Source organism: Solea solea, chromosome 19, assembly GCF_958295425.1.
Source record: "Solea solea chromosome 19, fSolSol10.1, whole genome shotgun sequence".
NCBI lineage: Eukaryota > Metazoa > Chordata > Actinopteri > Pleuronectiformes > Soleidae > Solea > Solea solea.
Genome location: NC_081152.1, coordinates 17,377,982 through 17,403,821, shown reverse-complemented (window position 1 = coordinate 17,403,821; position 25,840 = coordinate 17,377,982). Strand labels below are relative to the sequence as shown.

Below are 25,840 nucleotides of genomic sequence, written 5' to 3'. Positions count from 1 at the left end.
ACACGCACAGAAACACTGCAGCTGTACGCCGCTCCGCTGTGTCGAGCTCATTAGCTGTTAACATGTTTTGGCGTGGATCGTGTGCGAGGCCTGTAATTGTTTGTCTGGGAGGAGGAAGCTGCGACTCAGCTCTCTGCCAAGTGCCATTTAAGCTGAGGTGCTAATAGCAGGGGTTTGACACTGATACACACACTTTAATTGTATGTTGTGTTAACGACACGCCGGGGAGGGAGGGAGAGAGGGAGGGAGGGATGGGAGGAAAGAGAGAGAGAGAGAGAGAGAGGTGGAGGAAGAGACGGACAGGGATCAGCCAATGACCTGTGTGATGTAGAGAAACTGCTCTGACAGCTCATTGCCCAGTCCTGTCAGCCCTGCTGTGTGTGTGTGGGTGTGTGTGTGTGCATGTGGAGGTGTGTGTGTGTGATTGTCACATGGAGATGAACATATTCTAAAATGCATGATTAGCTTATAACACACGTTGAAATTATGCATCAAATTAACATATTGAATGCTTTCATTCAAGCGTTAATATTAAACAATTTTAAAATCTTGGAACAATGTGGGCATTATTTCATTGTTTATTTATGTAGGTTTACAAATGTTTTACACCAGTTTCATGTAATATTTAGTTTATATATATGTTATTTTTATTGAAGTTATACAATATATATGCACTCCAGTCGAGACACAAAATACAGATTAGAGAGCCATATAGTACATATTAGTCAATAAATGTCTAGTTTAGTTAAAACATGTTGTGGATCATTTGTTAGTTAGAGCAACTGATTGATATGGAGGAACAAAGAAAGAAAATTGGACGGCTTGAACCACTTTTTTGTGTCCGATATCATACATGCATATCAAAATCTTGAGCAATGAGCATGTACCCTTACCAATATAAGCCTGATACAGCCTTTAATCAATAATACGACATCTGTGCTGATGCATTTACTTCCTAGTAGGGATGCACAATATTATCGGCTCAATATCGGTATCGGCAGATATTGGCTTAAAAATGTATTATTGGATATTGGCAAACATACCTCAATCTGCCAATATGACTAATGACTACAATAGTAGGCTAAATATGCCACTACCTCCCTGACTTCTATGCTGGCATCCTCTACAAATGTTCATTTTTACGCTTATTTATTTCTGCAAGAAAATTTCTATCTACATCTGCTGAGACATGAGTATGAAAAATATTCGGTTAATTTCACTCCAGAATAGAGTAAATTACCTCTGCAGTTGGGCTCAGGGAAAAAAGTAAATAGAGTATATCGTTATTGGTGGTATTGGGTTTTTATTTTTTATTTTTGCTCATCCCTAAAGAAATCTACCCCCTGTCAAAAAGCGGCATCCTATTGATCAGCCATTTATAGGCTGCACTGATTTCTAGAGCTTGGTGTCAGCCTTAGAAAAACTGTATCAGTTGACCTCGATTGACCTTGATTTCAAAGCAAAACATCACATTTATCCAACCCTGATTTTCCCTTTTTTTTTTTTTTTTTACTATATATCTTTTTTAAACGCTTTTAACACCATTGGTCTAAATGTACTGTTCAGTCTAGTGGCAGTGCTTAGGTGAAATTAATAATTTAAAGAACAACTTGCCACCACCAAGCAATGCCAGAAATCTAATGGTATTATATGTATCAGTAGTGAAGAATCAATTATAAGAGACAATGGCTCATGTTTAGAGGAGGTTGACTCTCTTTATAGTGTGTCTTTGAGCATTTATATGTATATTTTTTTAAAAGGTTTAGCTGGGATTGCAATAAATCTGTCACATCACATGTCATCAGAAAGCTTCTGTGTTTGTGTGTGTGTATCAGAGTAAATGATAGAGGAGGGCTGGATTGACCTCCTAATTACTGCAGCGGTGATGGGAAGAGAGACACAAGGCCAGAGGTTAATAGCTGTGTTGTCGGACAAGACGGCTGAGCAGGAGGGAGGGGGAGGGGGAGGGGAGGAGAGGAGACGACAGAAGACAGGAGGGGGTGGAGTGGCTCAGTGGTAAAGACCGGTACCCTGTGTGCGAAAGACATCATGGTCGCAATGGTCGCGAGTACGACTCCACCCCTGGCTGATTGTACTCAATTTCATTGTAAGTCGCTTTGGATAAAAGCGTCTGCTAAATGACATGTAAAGGATGTAAGCAGTGGAAAATGAAGAAGAAAAAGAGAAAATCATGAGTCATAAAGGCGTGTGTCGTGAAAAGTTGACCACAGCCACTTTTTTTTCTTCTTCTTTATCTAGGCCATGTTACCAGAGCAACTGTTGTAGTTAACTGATGGTGAATAATAACAAAAAAGAAAAGAATCACAATTAATTTAGACTAGCTCCTTGCAAAATAAAAGCAATTTCTCCTCCTCAGTGTGTGTGTGTGTGTTTGTCTGGTACAGTTTGTCTGTTGCCTGGAGCACTGAGCGGCGATTAGAGCGTCTGAAAAAAAAGGGGGTTAGAACACTGAACCTCATCAGGAATATGGGAGCGGCTCTCAGAAACAGACAGAGACACAGCAAGTGACACTCGTAACCCAATTAGAACAGGAGCAAATGAGAATGTGAAAAGACTGAATGAGGAATTGGCTTCTCGCAAATAATTCTGCAATGTTTACAAACAATAGATTTGAATTAAACATGAATCTCTGTATTTCTAACAGAGAAGGTGGATTTTGGGTAAACTTCTGAAGATCTGAAGGTTTGGGTAAAAGATGAGTGCCTTGCTCAAGGGATTTTCACACATTAGTCTTTGGCAGTGAGCCACAGTCTTGTCATTCAGGGACAATCCCACAGCTAAAAATACAGTCTGTTTGTAAATTAGACTAAAATAATTCAAATATAAGTAGTATATTAATATATGATGAACTCTGGAGAAATTGCGTGTTTGTGCACAAGAATGTAAAGTTTCCTGTAAGAATCAGGGATGGCACTATCTGGCTAATATCGATATCAGATAATAGATGTTTTAAACTATGTGGTTGTTAACACATTTCAAGCCATTTCAAAGACATAATTCTCCAACTGTGTAACAGAAAATATTCTTCGAGGTGTCACATGATCTGGTCTGACAGGTCGCTCAACCAGAATATAGGAAAAGTATGAAAGAAAAACAGACAGACTTTATCGTGATTAAATATTAACGACTGACTAAACCAGACGGCCGGTATGTCTCTCTGTTGATAGATACAGATATCGACAAGCATAACATTTCTTATCATTCTTTATCTGACAGGTTTATTTTAGCGAACATTAATGAGAAGAAGGCTATGGCTAGCTTTTAACATTAGCTAACGTGGCTGTGGCTCGAGTCACTGTGATGCTCGGCTCGTTTCTTCGGCCCACAAGGTGACTCGGCTAAAATGCTGTTGCCTATTCACATGTTTACCCTGTGCGATATCCGATCCAGTCGATCCAGACATTTTGACCAGTATCGGGCCAATACCAATACTGAGAATACATTTTGTCAGCCTAGTTTTAATTTTATTTATACATTGTCCAACACATTCCAAAGCAAAACAATTCAATTCAATTTTATTTGTATATCGTCAAATCACAACATACATTATCTCAAAGTACTGTACATAGACAACATCATCGAGAGCAGAGAAACCCAACAGTTCACACAATGAGCAAGCACTAGGCATCGGTGGAGAGAAAAAACTCCCTTTTTAACAGGAAGAAATCTCAGAAATGACAGAACCAGACTCAACGATGTGCAGCCATCTGCCATGACAGGTTGGGGTGAAAGGGAAAAATGGGGGATAGAGGAGACCCATGGCCCAAAACCTTGAAAGTAGCAGTTATTAAACCCCTTCTCAAAAAAAGCGACCCTATATATATATATATATATATATATATATACCCCTTCTCAAAAAAAGCGACCCTATATATATATATATAGGGTCGCTTTTTATATATATATATATATATATATATATATATATATATATATCAAATCTTAGAAAAGGCAGTTGCTAATCAAGGATGTGAATATTTGCGCATTGATGGCCTGTTTGAAGATTTCAGGTTGTCAGGTTTTAGATTACATCATAGCACAGAAACAGCACTACTTAAAGTTAGTAACGACCAACACTGAAAAAGGTTCACCAAGCTCATGTCATGACTTCTTAGAATCCTGCCTCCAATAAACAACCACATCAATAAGTTGTTTCTTAATGACGCCGCTCTCCTTATCTGGATTCCATTTTTCCATTAAAGTTGCAAAACCTGTTTGAATAACAATAAATAACTGTCAGTAAGATAAACTGTACAAAATAAATAAATAAATAAGTAAATGAATAAATTGTCGCTTGATTTAATTATAATTGAAAACCAGAATAATGCACAATTGGTTAAAACTAATTAAATCAGTATTTGTGTGTGCGTGCGCTCAGAAATACTTTCCAACAAAAATAACAATTAAGCCTGGCCTTGGGACAACAGCTCGTGAAAAGATAGCGGTAAACGCGTCGCTGACCCCCGTACAGGGAAAACGAGGACCGACACGTGTTTCAGGTCAGACGGAGAGAGAAAAGTGAAGTAAGTGTGTGTGAGTGTGTGTCGGAGTCTGATTGTAAACATTATGGAAACACTGATGGTGGCGTTTGTAATTAATTACCCTGATTGATTCTGACTGCAGCTTACTTTTTGAGTGGCATTTCATCATGACGTCCTTTAGTTAATACCCCCACTCCCTGTTAATAAGGCAACAATTAAAACAGTCATTTGCATCTAACATTATACCCTCTATTAGAAAAATGTAGCTGAAGGGGGCAGAGGTTGCTCAAACACACACACGCACAGATTTACACTGCTGTTCTCCTTAGAGACACTAATCCATGCTTATCCAACATCTCGGCTGGATTATTGTAATTCTCTGTATGGTGGTTTAGACCAGTCGTCTGTCCAGCGACACCAGTTGGACCAGAACACTTCTGCCCGACTTGAAACAGGAAAAAAAAGACGACATCACACCTGTGTTGCGCCTCTCTCCACTGGCTTCCTATTTGTTTAAGGATTTATTTCAAACATTTTATTGTTGGTTTTTAAAGCTCTTAACGGTTTGGCACCATCCTATCTTCTCTGGACTTCTTTGTCTTCACGCTCCATTCCGAGCTCTGAGGTCTAATTACAGGCTGCTTTTAGATTTTAGTGCCAAAATCCCAACCTTTTCTGTAACTGCCCCTACATTTTGAAACGAGTTACCCATGGAAATTAAATCTGCCCCCAACTTTGAACATTTTAAATCACTCTTCAAGACCCACCTCTTCTCCTTGGCTTCACTTCAGGATGAAAATAGTCAACCCAGACACTTCTATGTAGTTTTTTTTATATTTTATAGTTATATTGTGTCACATATTTTACTGTTTTACTTCTATTTTTGTTGATTTTATGTTTTATTCCTTATATCTTTTCTCGAAATCTCTTATCTAAACTTAGCCAGTTCCTCTGAAAGATTCTGCTTCATTAGGACCAGATTTTTGGTATTTATACCGGTCCTGACAAGGTCCTAAACCAGCAGTACTTCACATACACACAGACTTGTACGTTTCCCTCTGCACTGACCAGCTGATTTATGGGAAATGTGACTGCCAGTTCCATGACCCTGCGACGGTACTCCATGTCCGACCCTTGATACTCGGACACACACACATGCAGTGTCCAGCCATCACTCGTAGGAATATGAGTTGCCACGTGAAAGATTGGGGTGGGGGGGTGGGGGGATTTCCATGGGCTGTCCTTGGGGCTGATTGGCTGAGAGTTGTCAAACGATCACGGCGGCAGCGAGCACGGGGCCCCTTCTCTTTCTCTCTCCCCCCCTTCCCTAAAATCAATTTCAATCAACGTGGAGACGCAATATTATGAAATGTCAAGTCCACGGCGGCCCTCGGCCTCGCGCCACAGCAAAAAATTATTCCTGACAGCCACTTGGCGACTTAATTAAGTGCAAAAAAACCAGGAGGAGGAGAGGAGTGGGGGCGATGATGAAAAGGTGAGAAAGGAGGAGGAGGGTTTTGGGGGTTGGGGGGGATTAAGAGTCAAAATACCTCAATTGGTCAGTTGGTCTTTTTGTTTGGTTGACTGGTCATATTGACAAGGCCTCAGAATGATAGCCTCACAGGGGAGCAGTCAGGGAGAGATGGGGGGGGGGGACAGAGCTGGAGAGGGAAAAGGGGGTGAAAGAGGAGAGGAGTGATGAGTGTGGAGACGGAGGGATGGACAAGATGAGTGCGTTCAGAGAAGAAGGAAAATAGAAGAAGTTAGGGAAGGGAAGAGAGAATGTGAAACACAGATGAGGATTTTTGAAATGTTGAAATATGTTAAGCTGTTTCCCAAATCATCGAAATAAAATGTTTTCAAATGTCTTGTTTTACAAAAAAAAAAACCTCAAAAGTCGATGATTCATTTACTAATCGATTAATCGACTTATTGTTGCAGCCCTGATGAGGATGAGAGCAGATGGACACACGGACGGACAGAGGAAGAGGAGAATGGAGGAGTAAGTGGTAGTTTATTGACAAGTGTCTCACTCTCTGTCACGCACACACACACACACACACTCACGCACAATTCACTCACTCGCTCTCTTGATATTGAAATGATTCCCTGGGAAATAAATCACGTTTCGATTGGCTGGTAATTGCAGAGGATCGATCAACACGTTGTGTGCTGCTCTCGCAGGGATTTTCCTCCTTTGTCTTACACACACACACACACACACTCATATGCACACACACACACACAGACACACACAAACACACACATGTCGATGGGGACTTAAAACCTCGAGGGAGAGCTGATACCTGATTGGGTGAATCAGTAAACATGAGCCACTGATTGTTCCTATGCAGATTAATATGATGGGGAGGGGGGGATGATGGATAAAAAGAGATGGACTTAGTTATAGAAGGAAAAGAGGAGAGGAAACAAGGGAAGGGCTAAAAGGTCTTATAAGTTTCAGATTTATACACTGGTATAAAGTCATAACAACATAAAACATCAGCCAGAATATAACTTTATTTATCGTACCATAACAGATTGTGTTTTATTACCGACATGAAAGTCTCAACTTTTATAATCCCGTGAGATTCTGCTCAGCACACACGAAAAAAGGAAAGGAAAAAAACAAAGAAAGAAGGAAAGAAAAAAAATGCTTGTCCGATTCATGAATAAGTAATTTTGATCAATTGTGCAATCAGTCAGCAGTTAGAGGACGGGCTCCCTCGTGTTGAAAGTATGATTTATAAATGGCTAGAGGTCGTTATGATGCTACAGGCGCTTTATCAGGCTAAATGAGAATGGCCTTTCTACTCATGTTCTCTGTATGACAGGGACAAGCAGGTTGTCAATACAGAAATGACTCTGCTGCAGGGCTGAACACACACACACACTAACACACAAACAAACACATGTACACATTCACTATCTGATGTAGAAACATGGATGCAAACACACACACACACACACTCAAAAACAGGAAAAACTACTTTTTTTACCCATTTTGATAATAACTTTGAGTGTTCTCAGCTTCTTAAATGTGAATATTTTTTGGTTTCGTTCAAACTGAATCATTTTGGTTTGCGGCCAAATCATCAGATCATCATTTCCAGGTTTGGGAAACAATGGTGAACAATCTTTTTACTGACCAAACAAGTCATCATCAATTAATTGAGAAAATAATTGACCCTTGGGCTGAAACAATTACTTGATAAATCAATTTTTAATCACTTAGTAAATGAATTGTCAAGTATTTTGACTATCTATTAATGGTTTTAATGTTTTAGGAAGAATTAAAACAAGTTTTCAGGTTCTTAAATGTGAATATTTTCAGATTTCTTTGCTTTATATAACAGAGAAATCATTAAAACTTTATACATTTGGGAACATCATCATTTCCTTTTGGGAAACAACAGTCAACATTTTATGACATTTTACTGACCAAAGAAGTCATCAGTTAACTGAAATAAAAATCAACGGTGGGGCTGAAACAGTTACTCAATTAATTGATCACTAAATGAATTGTCAACTACTATGATAATCAATTAATCGGAGTGTATAACAAGTTTTCAGCTTCTTAAATGTGAATATTTTCTGGGTTCTTTGATTTACAGAACAGAGAAATCGTTAAAACCTTTGAGAACATCATTATTTCCAGGTTTGAGAAACAATAGTTGAACATTTATGACATTTTGCTGACAAGTCATCGGTTAATTAAGAAAAAAATTGGCGGTAGGGCTGAAACATTTACTTGATTAAGTCAATTACAAATCCATTACTTAAGTAATCACCAACTATTTTGATAATTGATTAGGCAGTTTGAGTGTTTTATAAAGAATTAAAACAAGTTTGCATCTTTTTCAGCTACTTAAACGTGAATATTTTCTGGTTTCTTCGCTCCATTTAACAAAAAAATCATTAAAACTGAATAATTTTGATTATTGGACAGAACAAGACATTTAGGAACATCATCATTTCCAGGTTTGAGAAACACTGATCAACATTTTTCATAATTTTTTGGACATTTTGTGAACCAAACGATTAATCGGGTAATTATAGAGATTAAAAGTCAGTTGCAGCCCTAAAACACTGAAAGAAAACTAATCTAAAAGACTTTGTTGCATGCACAATCACTGTGCATGTACTGAGGCGATGGCTCCGTTGATACACACATTGATCACCTCTTTGATTTACAGAGGCAGCAGGCGTTGTAAACAGTGGCATGGATTTTCCTGTTTCCATAAAACAACACATGCAATTTATTCACCTTTCAGGGGTGAATCAATGCGATTCTACAGTGGCAGAACACATTTCTCTCTCATCCACTATAAAAATGGAGAAGGTTGTTATTCAAGCATATTTTAAAGAGTGTTGTCCAACTGTGAAACTTTATTTCAACGTGAAACAAGTGATTGACTGCACTTTGAGTATTAATCTAGTCTTGATTATGTAAAATAGTTAAAAGCATTGTGACCAGGACTCACTAAGTAGATAAAGAGTAAATAAAGGGGGTTTTATTTGCTGCTTGAAAGAGTCTTAAAAATTAATTTATTAAAAAAAATATCTTCTTTTACGGCGTGGTTGAATAAGCAATGTGCAATTTGAATTTATTTAATTTTACCACTGTAAGCCAAACATGTTAAATTTTTAAGTTAACTTTAAATAACTAATGATGCAATAATTGTACAGACTTTATTTACTTTAAAAGTTCTGTCGAAATGAATATTTAACGTGGAAAACCTAAACCTAAACAGTGCTCAGTGCTTTCCAGAGCAATTAACATCTCTTAATTGTGTATGTGTGTGTGTGTGTGTGTGGTGCATGTTTACAGATATCTTTCATTTGACTTTTGTTACATTTTCTCGATGGGAGAATGGTAATTTTCTTAAGGTTTTTTACAGGTGAGGCTGAGGCTTTTAAAGTATTAGTGACTACATTTCCATCTGCTATTGTATATATACTTATTAAAGCTCTTCATTTATAATAATACCGCATGGATCAGTTGTCACGAGGAGTTGTCTGGTCAGAGCTCTGATATGCCGAATATATCTGGAGCGCATATATCTGGATACAGATACTGATACCGATATATATATATATATATATATGTTTTTCTCTTTGTCCAACTGCAGAGGTCATTGAGGGTACATTCATACCAGCTCCCTCTAAATCGAGTCCTAGTTCGTTTGCTCCAAAAGTCTGGTTTGTTTGTGGAGGTGTGAACGTGCAGGGAGAAATGGCTGTTAAAACCAACAGATGAGCAAGTTTTCTTCGTTCATTTGTTTGTCTTGTCTTCTCCTTCAGTAATTCTTGATTTTCAGGGATATCCGATAATATATTTTAGCAGATACCGATATATCGTGCCCCCCTAATGACACTAGTTCATTACACCATCTATAGATGCAGCTATAAACAGTAATATTCTCACATTCCATTAAGTTTGACTTTTCTTTTACAATATTGAAGCAATAATGGTCCAAACACATCATCATAAATGGAGAAGTGAAATAAAAAGTGTCTGGGAAGTTGTTCTATAGTTAAAAAAAAGAAAGAAAGACATGTAAGAAGTTTGTGGAGTTGAAACACATACACCCACATACACACACGCACACACACACCTAAGGGTGCTTTGTGTAAATAAGCATGCCTGCACCCCTGTAGGGAGGTCAGAACACCCATTCATCTACCACAGCCTAGGGTCATCACACACACACACAAACACCGCGTTCATACTCACACAAAAATCATTCTTTCTTTTGTTGTGCTTCCTTCAAAACACACACACACACACACACACACACACACACACACACACACACATACACATACACACACACACAAACACCTATGTGTGTGCCCTGCAGCCATCATTTAGTGGTTTGTGTTCAGAAAGTGTTTTGGATGTGTAACACTAGAGATGACACTGGAAGACAAAGGAAGACAAAACACTGTCCAGAGGTGTGTGTGCGTGTGTGTGTGTGTGTGTGTGTGTGTGTGTGTGTGCCACTGTAATGGTTTCCAACTATAGAGGTGACAAACACCTGCGGAGCGTTGTTCATGCTCTTCTACCCTCACTGTCCTCCTCTTCTGTGCACTAACATAGGCACGCACACTAAATGCTAGATTGTATATTTTAGACAAAGGTTATTTTTGTTTTATTTATTCATTTATTTATTATTATTTTATGGCAGCAGAATTAAAAATGATTCTTGCTCACTCGCTCTCTCTCTTTCTCTCCCTCGGCAGTATCTTGTGTATCTTTCTGCAGCCGGTCCACTCATCATTCTCCTCTCCCTCCCTCTCCTCAAAACTCATTTAAAATTCAATAGGAGAACCCAAAGTTTACAAGCAGGTGATGCAGGCTGCACCAACCGTGGTAGTCGCTCTGCCTGGGAAAACATCTTCTCCATGTGTCGCAGTATTTGGATAAGAACAGGAAACCGCCTCACTGAGTTTCAGTGTTCTCTGGTGTCATCACACTCCTGCCTAATGCAGAGGTCTCCAACTTGTGGCCTGCGGGCTCTTTATTCGATCTCATGTGGCCCGCCTCTTAAACCTTTGTTTTTGATGATGTCACAGTGATACAGAAGTGAAAAAAAGATTTTTGAAAGGAAAAAAAAATAAAAAAGGCATTAATTCTGAGATTTAAGTCAGAATTCAGAGAGAATTCTGAGATTTAAGTTGGAATTCTGAGATAATTCTGACATTTAAGTTGGAATTCTGAGGGAATTCTGACATTTAAGTTGGAATTCTGAGGGAATTCTGACATTTAAGTCAGAATTCTGAGGGAATTCTGACATTTATGTGACTCAATTTTACCGACTGAGACTGAGATTTAATTTTGAATTAAATTCTGAGATTTAAATCCGAATTCTGAGAGAATTCTGAGATTATAGTCAGAATTTGGAGGAAATTCTGAGATTAAAGTCAGAATTTTAAGAAAAAGTCAGAATTCTGAGATTTAACTCGGAATTCTGGGAGAATTCTGAGATTAAATTCAGAATTTGGAGGAAATTCTGAGATAAAAGTCAGAATTCTGAGAAAAACATTTCTACATGTGGCCCCAATACTCCGTACGGTGGAATACCATGATATAGTTAAGTTCAGATAATATCGCCCATGAAGCTCATGTGGCCTCCAGGTCATTTGTGTTAGGGGCCACTTTGAGGCCCCTAGTGTTAAAAACAGTTACTTTCAGATAAAGTAACTGTTTTTAACACTAGTTCCATAACGATTTTGACAATTTTGACCTTAATGAAAAAAAGAAATCATGTATAAATGTGTGACCGTGTGCAATCAGTAAGTGTAACCCATGGTTTGAGGAAAACATTTTTTTTTCCTTAGCAAAGAAAACAATTCAGTATTCACCATTAGATTAATGAAATAATAAATGTTATTACACATCCTAACATAACAGGGCTATTTATTCTTAGATTGTCATATTGATTATTCAAATATTATTTAAATAACGTCAAAATCACTGCTATGGCTGTCCGAGAGTCGTTAAACATCCCATCTCCTGAATGAACTACTTAATGTGAGGTCATGTGAACAGTGCCTGTCACATGATAAGAATATAAGACTTTATAAAACATGCTTGTCCTTATGCATGTGCATTTACAACATACACATACTGTACATGTGTACATGCACTTAATGCATACATACACATAAATCAGTGAATTTTAACCACAACATAACATGTGTATGTTGTTATGAGGCATTAACAGTTGTATTTACTATCCGGGGCCTCATTTAACAGCAGTTACTCTGTGTGTGTGTGTGTGTGTTGTGTTCAGTGTATGCACATTTGTTTGTAGGTGTGTAAAAGCTTTTAGTGGCACAGAGACCAAGCAATTCCTCTTCTCTAACTGTCAGAGAGACCTCATCTAGTCTCTGATGGCTGTGCTGTGCTTCTGGCAAACACACACACACACACACACACAGGTTTGTGCAGCTATTCTTCTCAGGACACTGCATTGACTTCCATTCATTTGCAAAGTCGAAAGAAAGCGTTTTCCCAAACTTCAACCATAACCAGTAATAATGCCTAACCACAATTTAAATCTTAACCCTGAGTTCCAGTTCCTCAGAAATGAGTTTCTGCCTCATTAGGACCAGGTTTTGGTCTCCATGATGAGGACTACTGGTCCTGTCAAGGTCAGTGTTTATGCCAGAAAAAGGTCCTAAAGAGGCAATAAATACAAGCACACGCACACAACTTTGAGAGTGCAGGTCCCTCATGGTTTGCCCTCCCTTACGCACAACCACCCTCTGCCCTCACACTCCTTTTATGTTCTTAAATATTGATAAGTAGCTTTGCAACATTAATATCTTAGATGGTTTACAAGAACACTTAAATAAAATCTCACTCACCCTCCCTCTTCCTCCCTGCCTCTTCTCCAAGCCTCTCACTTGTTTTTCATTTGTGTAATGCATTTGTCTATTTGGGAAGTAATGGTGGTTGGGAAGGGTGGGGGTGAACCAGAGGATTAAAGAGTGTGTGTGTGTGTGTGTGTGTGTGTGTGTGTGTGTGTGTGTGTAATGAAAGTGCATTTTACAGACAAACAAAAGTAACATTTTGTGTGTTTTACTGAAAAATCTGAAGATGCCAACATCAAATTTAGATGTGGTATAGATTTTCAGGGGTTAAGGGTTGAACCTCTTTCAGTATGAGCAACAAAAGCTCTTGCTTTACATTTAAAACCCTTTAACACTGAGGGACATTTGCATTACTGTAATTATGCGACGGTTTGTGCTAGTGGAAAAATTCTGATGGTTTCTGAAAGCTGGGAAGTTGCACGTTAAAGCTAATGTGTGGTTATTACGGTAAATTCACTCATGCTGTTGCAGGAAGCCGGAATATCAGCATCTTTATCACCGGAAAGGGGAAAAGGTAGCTGTTTTTCTGCCTGTTTTTGGACATTTGAAACAAAAACTCAAACAAATGTTATTTTAAATATGATTTATACTGTTCAAATTTCAAATTTAACATGCAATATCTGGTGGTCATGTACAACTACAGTGTTTTTTTAATTTTTAACTGTTAATGCACTATTTTAACACACAGTAAATTGTAAATAACAGCCAGATATTGAAAGTTTTCCTGGAAAAATGGACAAAAGCACTTACTCACAGGACATTTTCTGGCCCTTTTATGTTTAAAATAAGCAAAAAATAAATAAAAATTAATTAACTTATTGGAAACACATTATTATACATATACATATTTTATGTGTAAATTACCAACATATCACCATAATGCACTGCATTATTTATCAACACAAAAAAACTCACAGAATCATATTTACCTCCATCTTATCAAGTTATCATTTGTGCTTTATCCCATTTTGAGTTGTGGAAAAGTGAGAAGGAATCTGAGTTTAAGTAGTTAATGACTTATACACAAACATGTATTTGTTACCTCTTCATGACCTTTTCTGTCATAAACAATGACCTTTTTAGGACCAGTAGTCCTCATGAAGATCAACACTGGGTCCTAATGAGGCAGGACTTCATTTCTGAGGAGCTGGTTAAGGTTAGGGCCAAGATGTGAATTGTGAGTTAACACTTGTCAATGCAAAGTCCTTAAGAGGATAGCTCTGTAAACCTGTGTGTGTGTGTATGTGTGTGTGCGGCGCACCACTTGACAAGTGTTAACCCCGCTGAGGTCCTGAGAGGCTGATAGAGAGTTTTAAAGGGATTAGAACAGGATTAGGGACCAACTGGGAGGGATTAGCCCCCCGACTCTTATGGCTGCTGCTGCTTACGTAGCAGATACTAGACTCACAATGTCATGTCTGAACACACACACACACACACACAGACAGCCACATGTGAAGAGTTACACACTCATGCCGTGACCTCTAGACTCTCTTTCGTCTTCTAGTGTCATCACTGTCCTCAGTAAGTGTTGCACCTCCATGAGGGTGGAGTGAGTGGAGTCAAATATAAGACAGTGTAAAGGACATAAAAAGACCATATGATCTATAATCATTATAAAAACTGAAAGAAATGAGGGTTTAAATTTCATTATGAAGGTATATTTTTTTTGCTGCATCACTGAACAGAACATTCTTTAGTTGTAATTATTATATGTTTACGTGAAGTTAACTTTTCAGTGTGTAACATCAAAGTGGAATCACTTCACTGAAAAAGATGATCCCGAGCACTGTCCACATTTCATGTGAGCACACGCTACACACACACACACACACCCACAGACAAACAGGCACTCCTGACTGCGTATTTACCCAAGCGCAGCCTCTTCCTTCAACAAGACAAATACGTGGTCCGTGGTGCTCGCCACCTGTGTGTTTGTGTGTGTGTATAACAGGCCAGTTTTTTTCTTTTTTCCAGGGGAAGCCAAATGGAGAAGAGTGATAGGCCGACGTACGGTGAGGTTCATCAAAGTCACAGCGTGCGACGGCCCTCATTTTTCATTGGCTGAGGGGTCCTGCGCACCTGCAACCTGCAGCAGCCGGGCCCACCTGAGCGAAGGAGAGAGAGAGAGAGAGGGAGGAACAGGGAGAGGAGGAGAAAAAGAATGAGAGGAAGATGGAGGGAGACACTGGTGGTCAGGACAGTTTGAACGACAGCGTTCTCCCTTTTACATTTCACACCCGGACGCTCCTCGCACCGCCGTAAGGGAGGAGGCAGGGAGGAGGTATGTTGTGTGGGTTGTTTTGCTCAAGGGAGAAAGAAGGGGAGATACATTCTGAAGATGTTATTATTGTACGTTTACCTTGTTGTGGACTCACAGGGGGGACTAAAAAAGAAAGAGTGTGTACACACAAATCACATACCCATATGTCTGCATATGCACCGCAGCATTTACACACGAGTATGCAGGCAAAAACACACTCTACTCAACCACATGTTATCATTAGAATAAATTGCAAACACTTATAATATCAGATTAAATATGACTTAAATAACTCAGTAAGCACAGGCAGTAAAGAGAAATGTGTGCTGAGTGAGGTTTCCACATGTCTGTCATGCTGTTATTATTAGTTTATTAGCATCATAGTTGTTTTAAAAAATCAGACTGCAGTTATAGGTAGACACTCAAGTTTGTGACCTAAGTATCAGACACAAAAAAATCTGATATTGCCTCATAAATGGTAGTAGTTTTGTGAAAATGTCTATAATAAGTTAAAAAGTAACTCCAGAAGTACAGTCATTTAGTGTGTGTGTGTTTGTGTGTATATGTGAGGTGGGGGGTGTCACCTGCAGCAGGTTTGGGTCATCATAACCGTGTGATGTCCATCGTGCCTGTCAACACACGTTTGATTGTACACACACCTCGCCATCGCCCCCGGCCATATAGAAACCCAGCGTCTGTCCGCTATACTACACGCTATACTGGACCCATCACTCAGCTACTGTCACACACTTACAGACACACACACACACACATAAGTAAGTGATGGACATACATTCTCTCTCTCTCACACACACATGGTCCAGCACTCCTTCCTGCTGCTCGGGTTCAAGCACACAAACGCACACCCACACTCTCTTGCTCACTTAAAACAGAGGGCTTACACTGGAAATGAAGCTAATCCATCACCTGGAACACACACACACACACACACACACACACACACACATACACATACATACACACGGCAGGCATCGTCACCTTCACAGCTCACCTACTATCATTGTGACATCCATGCCTGCTGGACATCCACGCCTGCTGTAGCTGCTGTGATGAATTCATAAATGCACACACATGCATGCAGACACGTCTGCGTGTGTGTGTGTGTGTGTGTGTGTGTGTGTGTGTGTGTGTGAACACCCACGCACGCACGCATGCATACATGTGAAATCATGCACATAAAACATTTGACTTATTTTTTGCTGTTTTTCAGTTCACGGCATTTGCACGTACCCAATGATTTCAGACTACTAAAACAGATTGTCTTCATCAGTTTTTCAGACAAATAATAATAATGTTACCTAATATTATATGTCAGCTGTTCTGCTGTCAGACATGTTTCATGTCCATGTACAGTGACCATGCCGACACTGCTCAGTAGTATTATTATTGATACAGATTTAATTTTGAATAAGCGTGTGCAAAAATTCTAAATATAATCTTTTCTATGTTGAATCCTGTGGCTTTTCAACAAGAACCGTTACCAACAGTTGCTGAAGTGACATTGATGCTTTTTAAACCTTTTGGGTCTATTATTTTCTATTACGTTTGTAGCTCTACAGTAACTTCATAGTTGCATGGGATTGGGCTTGTAATCGGAGGGTTGCCAGTTCAAGTCCTAGGACAGGTTTAAATCACTGGATCGGATATCGGACTGATAAAACAATCCAAAAATCATACATGTTGCACGCTTCACTATGCACAGACTGTAAAAATGTAAACAAAAATCAGCAAAAGCATTTTTAACAGCTTCATATGTTCATAAATGGTCTAAAATGACTATATTGGACTAATATCAACATTGACATAAAAAAGTGGTATCATCCTTAGAGGGGTCAAGGGTTGGGTGCCCCTGAGCAAGACATCCAATCCCCTATTCCTCCCTGGGCGCAGATAAGTGCTGCCCAACACTCATGTGTCCAGGATTCCCTATCATTCACTGATTGGTTTGTGTGTGCATATAAAACTCAAATTCAAATTCTACATTTACTTTAAGTTTGCTTAAATAAAGCGTTCCACTGTGCACCTCCAATATACGAGAATAAGCGATGCGTAAAATACAGTCCTCCCCCACTTTTGAATACATACATTCATACTGTTATTTAAGAGACAAAACACAGACAGTAAACTAGTCTGAATAACAATACTCACTTTATTTGTTTTATTTGTTTGGCTATAGTCTCTGCCTCAGAATGCATTTTTTACATTTCCAATATGCAGGTGAATATTGCATTTAGATTTGTTATGGTCCGTCTTTTAAGCGCAAGCACAGAACTACTGTGCCTTGTATTTATGTTTTTACTTTAGTATTTTAACATAAAAATACTGGGTGCCCTTCAGGTCGTCAGGTTAAACCAACTCGTTTAATCTAAGCTAGTTAAATATTATGAAGAAAAGCAAAGATTCCACAGTAGTTTGGTAAAAAGAAAACATATTTGCACAGTTTATTGCTTAGTTTGTGCAAATCTATTTTGCTATCTACATCAGTTAACTAGATTTGTCATTATAGCTTCAGATATTTCCTCTGACCTGACAGCTCACTGGGTAAATGGAGCATAGTTAATATATTTAGTTTAATAATGGCCTTTGATTCCCTCACAGCTACAACCAAGTACACCACACACACAGTTGTGACTGATGCAAAACTCAAACAATAATTATCCCCCAAAACAACACCAGTGAAACTCCTCAGAGAGTCACTGCTGTGTGTGTGTGTGTGTGTGAGTGTCTGACAAATGCTGGCCAGCGGCGCTGCAGTCTCGTCCAGCAGCTCGCTGAAGGCTACAGCGGCGTCATTTCATGGCTCTCTTGTTACTGGGCTGTAAATTCAGCGGATGGCTCCTGTCTCTGCGTATTGATCCGCACCGTCACCTTGAACCTCGGTATTGACACATGGGGCGACGCTGAGCGGGAGAAAAGCGGCAATTTACAGACCCTCAATTATGACATTCATAGATGATGTCACAACAGGGGCACAGGCCTTTGAGACATAAACACACACACAGGTTTGTGCAGCTGTACTTTTAAGGACTCGTATTAACTTCCATTCATTTGAACAATTGAAGGCAGCTATTCCAGTAGTGAATAGCCTTTATTAAATATGATTTGCCTGTCCCAGCACCACCTGTTATAAATAGATGGAATGGTTTTGGAGTTTGGCCTCTGATTTTGTTTAAGCATCACTGTCCCTAACCTTAACCCTAACCACCCTAACACCTAACCCTAATCTTAAACAACCCTTTAACACCTAACCCTCAAAATGACTTTTTTTTTTTCCATTTTTCCATTTTTCCAAGAATAACTTTCAATATCTGGCTGTTATTTACAATTTACAGCATGTTAAAATAGTGTATGAACAATTTAAAATGAAGAAAAACTGAGTTTTATTGAAAAAAACCCCACTGTAGTTGTACATGAACACCATATTTTTTGTGTTAAATTTGAAATTTGAACAGTGTAAAACATATTTAAAATAAAAAATGTTGAGTTACTGTCTCAATCAATCCAAAACTGCCAAAAATGGGCATTTTTCCCACTTTTTCCCTTTCTGCCGCCAAAGACGCTTATTTGCCTGCTTCCTGCAACAGCATGCAAGTGAAATTACCCTAATAACCACACATTGACTTTGACGTACCAATTCTCCGCTTTCAGAAACCGTTGGAATCTTTCCGATAGCATAAACCGTCACGTAATTATCGAACGCATCGTCTGCGATATGCTCGGTGTAAAGGGTTATTAACCACAATATCTCCGTCTCAGCCCCAACCTTAACCACTTCCTCAGAAAAGAGGTTCTGCATCATTAGGAACAGGTCTGAGGACTGTTGGTCCTGACAAGGTCAGTGTTTATGCCAGAAAAGAGTCCTAAAGAGGGAACACATACAAGTACACACTGAATCCATTTGTTTGAGTTCTGTGCATAAAGACACACACCAAGGCTTTTCATTCTAAACACTAGTGTGTGTGTGTGCGCGTGTGTGAGTGTGTCACCTCTGACAGCCGATCTAAATGTCTGCTGTCCTCTCGTTCCCCAGACAGATGGTTCACTGGACCGTGTCATTAGCAGAATACAGTCGGCCATTATAATGTCATATTCAATACCGCGTATTAATAGCACACAATATCACGAAGGAAGGAAAAAAACCAAAACATTCTGTTCCCTCTGAATCCGAGATCGGGTCAGTCCCGTCACAGCCGTTAAAGTCATGTAATTACTGCGCTGGCAGTCAGACACAAACATTTTAATGTCCCCGATTAAACCTCACAGGTTTAATTTTGTGATGTTTGCATACGCCATAACAGTGTAAGTGTAGCCCAGAGTGCCATCAGTCACATCTGTGACCGGGAAAATCTCTTTTGGGGAAACTTGAAGAAGGAAATTGTGTCCATTTCCTTGTGTCCTTGAGCAATGAGCACCACGAGCTAAGAGATTTGGAGTCTGTGAGTTTACCTGATGGTGTACATTTTAAAAGTAATTATTTAACTGTAGAAGTATTAGTAATAATGGTAATAATACATTTTATTTAGTGGCCCCTTTTAAGACACGTAAAGGGTCATCTTACAAATACGTGGATGGCTTGTGGGTGAGACTTGACGTCTACTTTTAACCGTAATTGACGCATTTTGAAGAAATAGTGTGTGATGAATTTTCTTCTCTCTACACTAATATTACACAAGTAATATTGTTCATATTAAAAGTTGTAACTATTATTTAGAATTGTGATATTGAAACATGAATGACATGAAAGTATCAATATCAGCAAAACTAGTTTGTTTAAAACCTGTAAGTGGTCATTTTAAATTATTAAAGGTCCAGTTTGTAAGAATTAGTGACCTCTAAGGGTGAGACTGCAGATTACAACCAATAGACAACTCCTTTGCTCACCCTCAGGGAACTACGGTGGCCTTCACATACCAGAAAGGATGTTGTAACACACTCTATGGCTAGTTTTTTCTGTTCATATAAAAGGCTGATTCTAAGGCTACAGACACCAAAATATTTTTATTTTAAAGCCATTTTACACTTGCAAAGATAAAACCTCCTAAATGTTCCTTTAAATGATTAATGGAGAAAACTACTGGTAGATAAATATAATAAAGTAACTGAAAGTAAGCTGTAAATGAGGTTTTTAAAAATGATTATGTCCTTGATATTCCATCAATAATAGTGTTTTTTAATGCTTCAATAAGACAGTGCATCCATGCGCTTCCCAAATTTCTGAATAAGGCAGAAATGGTTTTGGGTTTGAGGCAGTTCAATGGCTTTTTAAATAATTACGGTCTTTCAATGATCCAACTTTGGGTCCTGACCTTCAGATGAAGCACACAGCAATATTGCATTACAAATGGATTTTGAATTGAAGCCATATCAGATGTCACATATCTGATTCAGTAAGTAGTGGCCAGGGGCCGCCCAGCCATCGTTAATACTGTATTCACAATCCATTGATGAGATCATGAAAAACTCTTTGTGAGCGCGTGTGTGCGCCTTTTTGTGTTTGCCCTCCCAAGACTCACCCCTACGTGTACTGACACTAATAAATACACACACACACACACAGTAACACACACTCCCCGGGGTCTGAGTGCTCTCAGTGTTGACCGCTGAGGATGTGGGTCAGAAAAAGAGGGCAAAGAAAGAGAGCCTCTTAACGGCCCACACAGATGGGTCATAGTAGCGCACACACTCTGGGAGGTCAGGGTTCACCTGGAGAAGCTCTGGCCACCATCCATCCATCAGTTTTATTACTGACTCGTGTCAAAACACAGACTGGATGAGGGACGCAAGACGGAGTGTAGTGAATTTGAAATGGAGACTCCTCGGGAAGTGGGCCTGGAAAAAAATAGAAATGAAAGCAATGAAGTCCAAGTTAAGTAAATAGGTATAACTCAATACCACTTATTTTGTGTCCAATACAATACTCCTGATATCAGTCATTTGTACTGATACATTTAACCAACCTAAAACATTATAATGCAACTAATACTAGACTGATTTCTTGGTTATTTTTATGTAAAACATGTTTTTTTTTTTGTATATTTTTAATTTAACACTAAGCACTAATTTCTCAAATTTGTTATTGGCCATAGAAAAACCCACATTGGTCGGCATTTGCCGCCCTCACTCACATCCTTGTCACATGACAGTTGTGGTGGTGGTCTCTCTTTAACCCTCAGGCGCACCCTCATCAGGCCTGCCATGCTTTCCAAAATAACTTTCACTTTCCATATCTGGCAGTTATTCAACCGTTTAGGAATATACGGTCCTGAGAAGCTGACGTCACAAACGTGTTCCGCGCTGCAGAATCTCATCTGTGATTGGGCGGTCGTTCCACGGGAGTACCTAAGGCAGAGGTGTCAAACTGGTGGTCCACATGTGGCCCATCACTTAATATCATGTTATAATGAAAACATGGCCCACAACCTCTTCAGAATATAATACTAACTATCTCAGCGTCATATTATTTTGCATCATAGACATGTTTTTAATCCTGAAGTGTGCATCATTCCATATCAAAACAAAGACTTTTAGTTTGAAATCTGTGAAATATCATCACGTATATATCTTTATTGCAATATCACGATGGAATATTGTGTCATAATTTGAAGATCATATCAAACCCACCTGCTATTTAATGGTTGTTTTCCCCACTTTATTCCCTCTTTACCAGACTAGACAATCATAGGCCCCCCAGTTCATTTGACGGTTAAAGTAGTGTTTAGTGGAGCATTTACTTCATGTTTACAGATCATGTCAAATTTGACTCTTTCGATTTTTGTCCAGTATCGTATCAGCTCATCTCAAGTAAAAGCACATCCTATGTATAGTTTCTGTCTTGGAAAATACTTGGAGTGTCCCGCATGTATTTATGCATGTCTGAGTGAGTTCATGCATGTACTTTACAATGAGGCCTCTGAGTGTGTGTGTATAGGTCTGTCTCCTCTTATTTCCCCGGAGTTTTCCCCTGGGAGAAAAGCGGCTATTTTGTCCTGTCACTTCTCCGTGCACTTTTTTTCCCTCCCCGCTCCTCACCTGTCCAATAATGACAGTTTAATTTGCCAGCCAATTACACCTGAGCGTTATTTAAATGAGCCAATCAGGACTTCTGACAGAATGACTGGTCGCTCCATTTAGCTCTCGTACACAGAGGTCGATTTACTCCCTGACTCACTCCGGGACTTTGTACTGTTTGTACGACAAAGTCCATACAACGGTACTTTTTTATACCACCCAGTTTTTTCTGTTATAGTCATATATTACTTTATATTACTCTTATATATCAATTACTGAAGCAAATAAAGGATTAAACAGTACTTGCATCATACAGGATGTGGGACTACAAATACAGTTATTTTGATAAAAGTGGATTGTGGTGAATTTTCATTATTGGTATAATTGTGAGTTGCGTAATATCTTTAAAATTTCGGTTGAGTGATTTAAAAAAATGCTCTAAAAATGTTCTTTAATTCAGAATGTTCACTACAAATATGTTTCCTGAAAGATTTTTTTGCAACTTTACAACATTTTGTTCAGTTAAAAAACAAATTGTTTTGTTGCAGTAGGATTCAAACAGCAAACAGAAAATCCCATGCACCATTTTACTTCGTTATACAAACTTATCGCAACATTTTATTCTCTCTTTTTGGTACTAACCCTTGATTGGTACCAGAAAATATTGTAATAATGTATCAATGCAAGTTGGACAGTGTAGAGGACGTTCTGTTTACCATTTGTAAAAAAGCCTTGCTTTTTTTACATTTTCATATTAAAAAAAACAACATTTAAAGTTAAAAGAAATGTTCATATTGCCCCATGACTGCCAAACAACCCTACAAATACTACTGGAAATGAAGGAGGTAAATCTGTAAAACCTTTAACAGAAGTTAGGACGATGGGAAATAATGTAGAAAATGAGAAACGATGAAAAGAGGGTGAAACAAAAGGAGGAGGGATGGACTGGGCTCCATCTTAATCCCCTCTTGCCCCGTGTTTAAATAATATTTAAGCATCTTATCCTGCTCATTTATGTAATGGGGGACTTTACTGAGACACTGTGCATAAGCTTCTAGAGGCCTTAAATGCAGTGAGTGTGTGTGTGGGGGCGTGCTCAGTGATTAAGGTCCCCTCAAATAATCATAACTACCCCCTGACTCTACAATAACAGTAACTGTGCTTTTTTTAATACCAAGTGATGGTAAGTAAAAATAACCTGAGTTGAATATCTTCTGATTAAATACATCTTTTACAGTCTGGCTTTACCCTGCTGTGCTGCTTTAAGCTGGTGTGTGCCCCGCCCCCCATCCACCACCACCACCACACACACACACACACAATAACAAACACACACTCAGGTTTGTGCAGCTAGTCTTCTTAGGACATTGCACTGACTTCCATTCATTTAGACAGCTTAAACAAAGTGTTACGCCTCATATTAACCATAACCATTTAATGCCTAAACCTAAACTTACCACAATTTAAATCTTAGTTCTAAACTTAACTAGTTCCTCAGAAATGAGGTACTGCCTCATTTGGACCAGGTCTTGGTCTCCATGAGGACTACTGGTCCTGACAAGGTCAGGTTTTTATGCCAGAAAGTGTCCTAAAGAGGCAACAAATACAAGCACACACAATCATCGTTAGATGCCTCCTTGTCTTCACACACACACACACACACTGTAAACACATATTTATAATCACAGTGGCCATAACCATACTTAAAAATATTAAACATAGCTGGAAGGCTTTTTAAAATTGCACTTTTAAATATGTGACCTGACCTGCGAGGCTTTCTTTGGCACCCCGGAAATATTACTCTGCCTGATGAGTGTTTAACAACGTGGAATGATCGAATTCTGCACTGCAGTCGAACGGAGAGTGAAAAAAAACCTGTTAGAGTAATGACTCTCTGCAGATTAGAGCAAGAGCAAGGCGCTAATGCTGCCACAGTTGCAGATTTAATTGCCACTGGGACCTGGAGTTAGACTCTTCCATACAGTAGGTCTGATAATGCAGCAGGTCCGTCCATTAGCTGCTGTTGTCCATTATGATACTGTGTGTTGTGATGGAGGTGGGACTGATCGGGATTACTCCATCATACTTTAATCACAACGTTGCAGAGGAACAAGGATAGACGGCGATGAGAGTTAAAAAAAAAAAAAAAAGTGAGGGAAAGAAGGTAAGAAAACTAATACGAGATTTGAAGTAAAAAAAAAAAAGGTGTAAACAAACAAAAGAGACGGGAGGGAAATCAGATGGCGGCTTACATTTTTATCTGTTTGTTAATTATTTCACATGTTAATTTTGCTGTGTGTTCATCTGAGATTCATAAACATCTGAGTGAGAGGGAAAGGAAAAGTTGAGAGGAAAAGAACTCGATGGCACTGATATTCCATAATTAAATGATCCCTATTTAAGGACCCCCCCACTCTGATCCGGACACATCATTCCTGATTTTCACCACTTTATTATTGTAATATTTTACTTTTTTATGTCCCTTGTTGTACCTTTTGACTTTTCAAAGTACTTTTTTTTTTTTAAAGAACCCACTGATTGTTTTCAAATGTGCCATAGAAATTTACACACACCTGCAACAAAGCATGGCAGGGCTTCCCCAAGAGCGAGTGGAACCCCCGCTGGGCCACTGACAACATCCTCCATTAACCCCATCACACACATAAGTACATGTCTCTCTCGTGATGACATAGACACACACACAGGTGAGAGGAAGAGGTGATGATATGAGATAAAAAAAAAAACAAGAAAACAGGAGAAGACAGAGGGGAAGGGAGAAGGAAACATAATAAGGAGACAAGAGCAGCAAGGGGGAAGAAATTAAAAGACCACAGAGAAGGTTCATGGATATTGTGAAGGAGGACATGAGGACACTTAGTGAGACAGAAGAGGACACAAGGGGGAAAGGACGAGATGGAGGCAGATGATCCGGTGTGGCGACCCCTAAAGGGAGAAGATGATGAAAAGAGGAAAACCAGTCAAAAGAAAACAGATGGAGGGGAGAAGAAGGAAGGAAGATATAGCTTTTGAGAGAGGTAAAAACAAAGGTGATGGAAGAAAAGTGGAAACGAAGGTGATGTGACAAGGTGGTAGGAGAGGAGGAAAGGAGGTGGGAATGACGAGGAAGAATAAAATGAAGACGTAAGGGGCTAAAAGTGGGGGGAAAAAGGAGAGGAAGAGCGCAAGAAGGCCAGCAAAGATGAGGGAATGTATCGAGCGTCTCCTCTTTGTTTGTGCTCCATCTGTGTCGGCGTGATTGCAAACAAAACGAGCGTCGGCAGCTCCGTTAGTCAGTTAGTTAGCAGGGGAATCAGTGAGTACTTAGGCCCCAATTATCCACTAAATCTGCCTCTCTCTCTAAATGAGATTATTGCCACACACAGAAGCTGTGGCTCCCATTGGGTTCCATTAACTTTGATTACTCCTCATTATTTACTTACAGCTCTGCCACTGTTATTGCTTCACACACACACACACACACACACACATACACACGGGCGGAAAAAGAGAGAGGTGGGATACCAATGCTAACGGGGAAACACATACAGAGTTATACGTACAGTTTATACAAGCACACGCATATTAACGCTTAACAAAAGAATAAAGTGTGATGAAGGAAAAAAAAATGAGGAGGAAAGAAAGGGGAGATTAAAGAGAAGTGTTT

At 39.1% G+C, this 25,840-nt stretch overlaps 1 protein-coding gene across 2 annotated transcripts in view; it reads left to right on the top strand.

Moving 5' to 3' along the window:
• The window catches only part of skor2 (SKI family transcriptional corepressor 2), a 110,665-nt gene that overhangs the window by 51,521 nt on the left and 33,304 nt on the right, over positions 1-25,840 (top strand). For both annotated transcript variants that reach the window (XM_058616444.1, XM_058616442.1), the window contains exons 3-4: positions 6,444-6,504; positions 14,862-15,168. The gene's annotated coding sequence lies outside the window, so the exon portion shown is untranslated. The remainder of the gene's footprint in view (positions 1-6,443; positions 6,505-14,861; positions 15,169-25,840) is intronic.